This window comes from Colossoma macropomum, unplaced genomic scaffold, assembly GCF_904425465.1.
Source record: "Colossoma macropomum unplaced genomic scaffold, Colossoma_macropomum, whole genome shotgun sequence".
Lineage (NCBI taxonomy): Eukaryota > Metazoa > Chordata > Actinopteri > Characiformes > Serrasalmidae > Colossoma > Colossoma macropomum.
Window position 1 is genome coordinate 41,069,003 of NW_023494788.1, and position 10,278 is coordinate 41,079,280.

At 39.5% G+C, this 10,278-nt stretch overlaps 1 protein-coding gene across 1 annotated transcript in view; it reads left to right on the top strand.

Annotated features, from left to right (window-relative positions):
• gria3b (glutamate receptor, ionotropic, AMPA 3b) overlaps nt 1-5,873 on the top strand; it is a 209,632-nt gene extending 203,759 nt beyond the window's left edge. Inside the window, exon 16 of the mRNA XM_036569368.1 lies at nt 4,073-5,873. The gene's annotated coding sequence lies outside the window, so the exon portion shown is untranslated. The remainder of the gene's footprint in view (nt 1-4,072) is intronic.
• The last annotated feature ends 4,405 nt before the right edge of the window (nt 5,874-10,278 follow it).

Sequence of the window (10,278 nt, forward strand, 5' to 3'; positions counted from 1 at the left end):
TTCCTTCATTCTTTTAATGTCTGTCTTTGTCCTGATTTGTTTGTGGATGTTCTGCCTGGTCACACTGTAAGTGTCTATGGCTTTGTTCTCTCAGCAGGTAAAAGTGGCCCAAATCTGATCTTTTTCTTCATGTGTGACACAGATGTGTGTCTGTGTGTCGGTGTGAACAGATAAACACACTGAATCGGACATTTTCAATTCCGATTTGAGACGCTTTCATATGTGGTACTGAAATCCGATATGCGGCACTGCGACTCAGTCTGAACTGCCAGATCGGAATTTATGCACATCAATCCAACTCAAAATTCGTCATAATTTCGTGTTGCTGAGACTCATAAACATTTGGGGTGATGTTTATGTACAAAAAATTAGAAGAGACTCATCCAAAGCCTTTCATGTTCGAAGAGATTTTGAAAGAAATGTCCAAACGAGGCTGCAGCGTCAAAGAACAGTTAAGTCAGAAAGCAAAGTTTAAAGAATCCGAGGACGCGAACCAAAGAAGTGACCGCGCCCTTTTAACGGCGAGCTGAACACATTCTGGGTGATGAGCCCAGCTGTCAGTCAGTGCAGCTTCATGATGGCTCCTGTGATGCTGGTGAAGATGAAGCTGATCCTCCGGGAGCGACTGGCGTTCGTTGGCAGTCGTGATTGTTTACCTCTGGATGAGCCGTGAAGCAGCGTGACGCTCTGTTCTTTAGTGCATGTGGGTCAGTTTAGGAGCTGATCTGTTCAGACTGATGACCCATACAGATCACATTTAAAAGATTCAATTTAAAAGATCAGATTTGGGCCACTTTTACCTGCTGTGTGAACGTAGCCTATGTGCCACTAAAGTGCCATCAAAACCACTGACACAACTGCATATTTGAAAGGAACTATGGCAGAAATGTACAGTACTGTTCAAAAGTTAAAGACAACCTTTCATGTGTTTAAAAAAGGCAGAATGACACAGAAACCTCGTATCGATAATTATAATATTAAAATCTTCAGTATTTAGTGTGTCCACATTTTCCTTTAGTACTGTTTACATTCTTTTTGGGAGACTTGCTTTCAGTTTTTCAAACAAATTTGTAGGGATATCCTTCCACACCTCAAAAGTTCAGTCTTAGAAGTTGATTTTTTTGCTTCACAATCCAAAAAATCCTCAACACATTCAGTGATGTTGGACTTTGGTCTGGACTTTGGGGTGGACAGTCCACTATTCTAAAAACACCAGCAGCTTCTGTTTGATCTGAAATTTTTCTTTTTTTTTTTTTTAGAAAGGAAGCAAGATACAAGGTGAAAGCTTTAAGTACTAGTGACAGCTTTGGTGGTCTACCAGGTCTTGCATGGTTGTTAACAGTTCCATTCTCTCTCTCACTCCCTCTCTCTACCTATCTAACTGTCTGTTTTTCAGTTTTTGACATAATTTGAAAATGCCTGTTGCCCTTTACATTGTGTGTAAATTGCATGATGAATGGACCAAAAGAAATGGCAGAAAAAAGCCTTGGAAAAAAGTCTGGTTCCATTGACTTACATTAAAAGTAAAGTAGGTTTTTTCCTTCTCCTGTAAAGTTACCATTTTGGAGATACGAGGTTTTCTTCCGACAACAGTGGATTATCTAAATCTCCTCACAAATATCTCCTGAAAAATGAACAACTTAATGGCGTTTTGGGTGGAATAAATAAATTACAGGTAGCCTCTGACTTTTGCAAAGCACTGTACCTACATTTTCAAAAGACTGCCAGTTCTCTTTACATTGCCGTTACTGAGCAGCTTGTCACCCTGCCAGCTATTTTCAAACCATTGCATCAGAAATTGCACCATGTCATGGAAACACATTCGCTTAATGGTGTTTGTACTCTGAGAAGAAACCGTGTAAATTTATAACCGAACACTTTCACAAGAGTTGCAGGGATGTAAGTTGGCCCTGGATAATATTTGAGTAGGACTGACCGTCTGCTGTAAATAGATCTGAGAACACGATTGTTTTACAAAGAAGACTGAACACTTTCAGACTTTCAGAGCAAAAATAATATTGTTTTTTAAAGATGCCACTAAACAAGTAGGTTTCAAACAACAAAACTGCCAATACACTAGTATTTTTTGTGAAGCTTGGATGGCATTAAGATAAACTACGCATCGTGACATTGTGTTTACAGTTTTCATGCTTTCCTCTGAAATTTGTTTACTCCACAGTTCTCTCACTATCACTAGGATTTTATCCATTTATTGGATTTAGCATATCAACTACAAAAGAAATGACAAACATGAAAGAAAATTGCAAAATTCACATAAATGTTTGTATGCTTGCTTGAGGTGGACACTTTTCTAGCAGATAAAATAAAAATGTGAAAATTCAAATGAAAACTCTTTCGCCAAATGAATAATGTAAAGCGAAGGAAATAAAGCTATGTGACTCTTCAAGTGCTTCCCATTTTCCCAGCTGTAGATAGAAGAAAAAAATTAGTGAAAACAGACGGTACACTGTAAAAAATGAGAGGTCAGCTCAACTCAAAATAATATAGTAACTCATTACATGGCTTTTCCTGTGTTGACTCAACTTGAGGACACTAGAGTTCACCCAACTCAAACTTCTTAGTCTTCATTTTTTTAGCTCTGTATCTCAGTTCGGTAAATAAAAGGAACTTGGACCAGGACTGTTTCCATCATACAATCCTGCTAGGCAGCTTTTCCTTGCTGGGGCTCAAACTCACAACCTCCTGTTGGGGTGATGGCTTAGTCCACTGCACCACTCAGGAACACGTGAAGCAGCTCTGATTTTGTGTCTGCAAATGTTTAATACACTGGAGAAAATACTTGTTGTTTTAACTTTAAAGCAGGGCGTCGTCTCGTTTGGTGCAACTGTCTAATAATTCATCCTGATATCAGGAGGTTGTGAGTTTGAATCCCAGCAATACCACAGCTGTCCATATCCGGAAGCCCAAAAGGAAAATATGCCAGATGGGACTGTGATAGAAGGAGCGCCAGCTAGTGGAAAAACTGAGTAAAAAAAAACACGAACTCAGTTTTGTTTATCTAACTGAGATGCAGAGCTAGAAACAGTAGCTGGGAGAATTTTTGACAAAGTTTGAGTTGGGTGAACTCTGGTGTCCTCAAGTTGAGTCAACTCAAGAAAAGCCGTGTAATCAGTTACTATATCATTTTAAGTTGAGCTGACCTCATTTTTTTTACAGTGGTTTGAGAGTGCGGTCTCCAAATAAGCAAAAAAATTAAACCAAACTGCCATGACAAGCTGCCAAACATAAATTTTATTTTTCTGTAAACTTGGCCAATATTTCTTAGAAGTATTTTTGAAGTAGATCTTTATTCTCTTGTACAGAGCTAATAGCAGCTCAGCCTAATTTGCAAACAAAATTATTTTTTAAATTACCTTGCAACATAGACAGGCTGCTGACTGGCTACAGCTGCTAAACGAGAACCCTACGCTGGACACTTGTGATATTTTAAACATCTGGTATTTTTACATAAATTGTTATGGCTGTATTGATTTAAAAACAATAATGTGGTGGGCCCAGCAGACCACTGAATAACAAACACATCAACACCACACAAGGTTTAACGACTAATACAAGCTTCAAACAAAACAAGAAATGTCTTTTACAGCCTTCAAAAGTTAATGTTTAATCTAGAACGACCAAAAATCTATTAGAAAAAATTAGCAAAGAATAGCTGAAGGTGTAGCTGTAATAATTATGGTTCGCCACTGGGGTTCTTGAACACTGCTTTGAAGAACCATCCCTTGAAAGGTTCCCAAACGTGGTTCTTCTATTGCAGTAGTTTTTCTCTGCCCCCATTAGACGTGATCCAATTAATCGGCTCATTAACAGCCGCTTCCTGATTTGAAGTGAGGGTGTTAGAGCAGGAAAACACTCAGCAGTGCAGGTCAGGGCTACTCCAGGACCAGAGCTGGGAACCTGAGTTTGAAGGCATCGCTCCACTGAACCCTTTTAGGCACCTTTAATTCTAAAAGTGTAGACGGATAAAACTATTGACACCCATTGACTCCCCTAAGAAATGCTACGCTTTAAAACGATCGTCCACTAACGCTTCATCTCTGTTTCCGTGCAGGTGCGACGCATCACCCATGATGATTGTGACAAGAAAACCTTAAAAGCGATGGCTGGATCTTTAGGAGGGACCATCCTCTCGCTCACCACCCCCTCCCCCTCCCCTCCCCCGCCCACTCCATACACATCCACCCAGACCATCCTGACTGCCCGAGGCGCGGTTATCCGAGAGAATTACCGGAGCGGACTTGTCTTTGAGAAGGATCTGGATGCGTTTCCTTCAGTGCCTTACGGAACATTCTGAGAATCACTCGAATGCAAGCTCGTCACAGTGACATCCACATCTCTCCAATCACACGCGGATCGCGAAAGAATGCCATTGTCATCTGTGAATAAACTCTTGAACTGCGTAAAACTCCATGGAAACCGAGAAACAAAGCCATCATTTGCTATCTTAGCACATTTGGAAGAGCCAGACTGACTGAAAACTGTTTCGGAGAGTGTTTGTGATTGTTCGAATGCTGCTGGACTTGGTCGTCAAGCAAATCTACAAGAAAAAAGAAACAACAACAAAAAAAAAAAGCTTGTACTTCATTAACTGTAAATTTGCTTTCACAATCACAGCCATTGATCAAAGCATTAATTTATCAAATTTTGAATTATTTCAACTAGAAATCATTTAATGTGAGAGAGTCAGATTATATGCTGTTACTTGAGTAGTGTCATTGTTTTTTTTTTCTGTTTGGTGCTGCTGATTTCTCTGAAATCTGGCAAGAGGTTATATCTTAGCCCATACAGGCTCTAGTTATATAATACATTTGGCAGTCAGTAACTGAAAAATGCACATACTGTATTATTAATATGACCAAAAATATACTAAAAAAAGTATCGCGATGTGAGCACTTAACATGCGTTAAGTCGCAATCAGTTTCAGATGTTACACGAATTCACGTATACACACGTTAGTTGAAACTTTACAGCGTATCTACAGTATTTGCATTCGTTTACTTGGATTTTTTCGTAGTTTTTAAAGCCTACTGTCCGAGAACATGAACCTACGGTACATGAACTGGATCATCTAAATGTAGATAGACCGCAATCCATGAAAAAGGATATGGCTGTTTAAAATGTAGTACTTGAGAACCTTGCAATTTTTCCCGAAACATTGCACATTTAAATAAAAGCTTTGGTTTTTAGTTTCACTTTCTTAGCATTTTAGTGTTGGATGAAATACTTAGTAATAAAATAGCATTAATAACATAAATTTTCAAATAGACTGATAAAAGGTGATAACAGGGGTCGTCTTAAAAGCTTAGCACATTTACATTTTGCTGTTACACTTTCTGTTCACTTGGAGGAGGGAAAAAAAAAACTGTGATTCCATAGGATTTAGGAACGATCAATCCTGGAAACCGTGGAAAGATAGTTTTCTATAGAAAATAAGCTTTTAAAGAGTTTAAAAAAGAAAATAAACTACTATGAAGAAATGTACATTTGTTTAAATGGAATTTCTAGCAGGATTCACAACTGAGTGACTGAGTTCCCGTTTTGTTTTTTTTTTTTGTTTTGTTTTGTTTTGTTTTGTTTTTTTAAATCTGCATGTGAAAAAATTGTGATTGCCTATTGAGCCCTGCAACTTACGTCCAATCCTTGAAGAGCAGAAAATCGATCTTCAATTTTTACATAATTTTACCCTTCCTTTTCCTGTTTCCGCACCTCAGCCCAGAGAACCTTACCAGGCATCCTACTGATAAAAGAAAGAACTGCATGCGTGGGTATAATTTACTGAAACCTCATTAGCGAGGCCTTGTACAAAGAATTTTAATACATTTTGTAAATAAAACCTGTATAGAAAACACTGATCTGTCTGCTTTTTAGTGTGTGCTGGACTTTAATTCTTTGAGGGGGAAGGAAAACTTTAAAACAGGACTCTAGATTTCCTTGCAAAGGCTTGCTAGTAACGTTGTAACTGTGGATAAGTGATCCTGAATCCTGAAAAATTTAGAAAATTATAAAAGCATAATTGTATACATATTTTCTGTTACATTAAAACAAATACGAAACTGCTGCAGATACGTTCAACATGGTTCTTGAATCGTTATAACAAGAAACAGCAAATAAAAGCCCACCTACGGAGCTCCACTAGTGACATCCTGTATAAATAAAAATAATGCACTCCCATGACTTAGTAAGGCATGGGAACAAGATAATTGATCATAATGGTGTTCCCATGCCTTACTAAGTCGTGGCCATGACTTATTATATCATTCCTACACCTTACGAAGGTCTGGCCAGAAAACTGGACGGTACCGTAACTCATTCACTCTCATTTAGCAGGTTGACGATTCTCCTCCAGGGGGCACTATGAGCATTCAAGTTGTTTGTGGTGCTTCATAAGAGTGGTGCTTTCCATCAATGACACTTTTTTAGAATTCATTTTATAAATTAAGATATTAAAGACATTTTAAATCTATTCCTGATTTAAATTTTGATCTGAATCCAGAAATTGGCTTAATTTCTGTAAAAAAAAAAAGCTGCTGGTACATGTACTTGGTCATATGAAGCATTAATAATATCAAACTATTTAATAGACAAAACATGTTTTCCTGTAATTTTTTATCAAAATGAAGTGACTTTTGTGTGCATCAAAAACGTCCTCCACCGGTGGGCAGAGAAAAACAATATTAACCAATAATATTATGCTTCACCTCCCCTTCTCACCACCCCCACCTACTGTATGATCAAGCAAAGCACTCAACTATGCCCTCCCTGATGAATGTCGCCAGATGGGGCTGGTTCCTGCAAAATTTTGGTTGATTTTGGCAGGGGTCAAAGTGCTCGGTGGACAAAATTTGGGCTGGTTTGTCATTACTTTGGCAGGTTTTTAAAAAGTATATAAAATTAATAAAGTGTAATTTGAATAGGCCTGTTTTCAATCAGTTATGAAATCTCTGATATACATTTGACATACATTTCGGTCCTTTCTGTTGAGAGGAGGCCACTGCACCACCCATCTGTATCATCAACATAGACATTAGCAGTTAAAATACTCAGATTATGACTGATGTAACGGATGTGCGTCTGAGTCTAACACAGCAGTTTACTTTGCATTACAGAGCCTATAAGGATAAGCAGGTTTTAAAATTGTGTATGAGTAATAGTTATGCTGCAATATTATTGCTATTCGTTTGCCTTTCTAAATGCATGGGAACATCGGTCCTATCCAGTGAAACGCATGAAAAATGTTAATATTCATTAATGTTGATGAGTTTGTGCAAGCTCTGCAGTTTCTTGAACTAAGATAACCATACAAATCACATAATTTAATAACTTCATTGAACTTATAGCTTTTTATAACTTTATACCTAGTTTTTTTCATCCAGGCATTTATTATATGTTTGAGAGGGATACAGATAAATTACATAAACTTCCGGTTCTTCCGGTAGTGTTAAAATAAATGCATTTGTTGAACAGGCAGACTGTGCTTAAATACTTATCTGCAAAGGCAGGACATCAGCAGATTACATAATGTAAAGACTTATTACTGATATCATGTTGGATAAATGCTAAATTATTTGGTATTATGGTTAAAATAACCTGATATTGTCTCTGATGTGTACTTGTGTGCATTTTGGTGGGTGTTGGCGTCAGAATACACGCTACGAGTCCTTAGACCTTGTTATTGTTCTACTGTTAAAATATTAGCATTATTAGCAAAACAACTGGATTATAAGTTTAAAAAGTCACATTCTCGCAGGGCCACGCAGGGGTAAATGCACAACAGCGCCCCGCTGTGGAACTTCTGACTGAGGTTGAATTCTTGGGTTTTGAACATTTTTTTTGCCTGGTAACTAAAGGCGCACTCCGGCTGCCCTGTCCCTGAAACCGCACTTCACTCAGAAATAAACCATGGAAGGAAAATGGGTTATGATTTCTGATTCATGTTCACTTTAAAAGCAAACTGTAATGAAAGGAGGCTCTCATTTACACCGATCAGGCATAACATTATGACCACCTCCTTGTTTCTACGCTGATTGTCCATTTTATCAGCTCCACTTACTATATAGGTGCACTTTGTAGTTCTACAGTTACAGACTGTAGTCCATCTGTTTCTCTGATACTTTGTTAGCCCCCTTTTACCCTGTTCTTCAGTGGTCAGGACCCCATGGACCCTCACAGAGCAGGTACTATTTGGGTGGTGGATCATTCTCAGCACTGCAGTAACACTGACGTGGTGGTGGTGTGTTAGTGTGTGTTGTGCTGGTACGAGTGGATCAGACACAGCAGTGCTGATGGAGTTTTTAAACACCTCAGTGTCACTGCTGGACTGAGAATAGTCCACCAACCAAAAATATCCAGCCAACAGCGTCCTGTGGGCAGCGTCCTGTGACCACTGATGAAGGACTAGAGGATGACCAACACAAACTGTGCAGCAGCAGATGAGCTATCGTCTCTGACTTTACATCTACAAGGTGGACTGACAAGGTAGGAGTGTCGAATAGAGTGGACAGTGAGTGGACACAGTGTTTAAAAACTCCAGCAGCACTGCTGTGTCTGATCCACTCAGACCAGCACAACACACACTAACACACCACCACCACGTCAGTGTTACTGCAGTGCTGAGAATGATCCACCACCCAAATAGTACCTGCTCTGTGAGGGTCCATGAAATGAACCTGAATGGTAATGATCTCACAGGGAAAAACATCTACAAAAATTTCTGACATAACTATCTTCCATAAAGCATTTCACTGCACCATCCAGACGCCCTGACTGCAGGTTGTGCAAATCTATTGGCACTGTGAAATGGAAGCCAACTCAGTGCTGTTTGAATAAATGAATACCTCCTAATGATACAGTAGAAGGGCTACTTCAGATTAATAAACAGAGAGCTGGATTCAGCACAGTTTTGCAGACGTATTGGTTTCTTCCATGAGTTCACCAAAAAAAGACACATGGTCTAATTTGAATGATCAGTTTTCTGTCAATCCTGTGATATTCTCTTTTAAATGAGGTACAGACACTAGAGCTTTAATCAGGCCTGAAGCCTGAATACAGACTAAAAATACTTGCTCTGAGCCCATCGTCGTCAACATTTCAGCACGAAACTGACCTGTGCTCAACAAAAACCGTCTGAAACTGACCCGAACCAGCCCATCATCACTAATAACACAGAATAAAATTTCACATTTAAATAGCTGCTTAAATTACCTCAGCCCAGAGAAGCTTACCAGGCATCCTAGAGCCTAGCAAGAGCTGCATGTGCGGGTAATTTACTGAACCCTCATTAACCGAGCGAGGCTTTGTACAGAGAATTTTAATACTACTTGTACACCAATCAGGCATATCATTATGACCACCTCCTTGTTTCTACGCTCATTGTCCATTTTATCAGCTCCACTTACTATATAGGTGCACTTTGTAGTTCTACAGTTACAGACTGTAGTCCATCTGTTTCTCTGATACTTTGTTAGACCCATTTTACCCTGTTCTTCAGTGGTCAGGACCCCCATGGACCCTCACAGAGCAGGTACTATTTGGGTGGTGGATCATTCTCAGCACTGCAGTAACACTGACGTGGTGGAGGTGTGTTAGTGTGTGTTGTGCTGGTACGAGTGGATCAGATACAGCAGTGCTGCTGGAGTTTTTAAACACTGTGTCCACTTACTGTCCACTCTATTACCTTGTTGGTCCACCTTGTAGATGTAAAGTCAGAGACAACAGCTCATGTGTGTCAGCATAGTTTGCGTGGGTCATCCTCTAGTCCTTCATCAGTGGTCACAGGATGCTGCCCACAGGACGCTGTTGGCTGGATATTTTTGGTTGGTGGACTATTCTCAGTCCAGCAGTGACACTGAGGTGTTTAAAAACTCCAGCAGCACTGCTGTGTCTGATCCACTCAGACCAGCGCAACACACACTAACACACCACCACCAAATCAGTGTTACTGCAGTGCTGAGAATGATCCACCCAAATAGTACCTGCTCTGTGAGGGTCCATGGGGGTCCTGACCACTGAAGAACAGGGTAAAAGGGGGCTAACAAAGTATCAGAGAAACAGATGGACTACAGTCTGTAACTGTAGAACTACAAAGTGCACCTATATAGTAAGTGGAGCTGATAAAATGGACAATGAGCGTAGAAACAAGGAGGTGGTCATAGTGTTATGCCTGATCGGTGTACAGAGAACATTGCTCTATCTGCTTTTTACTGTATGCTTGACTTTCAGCTTTAAAAAGTCAATATCTAGATTTCAAAAATGTCCTTT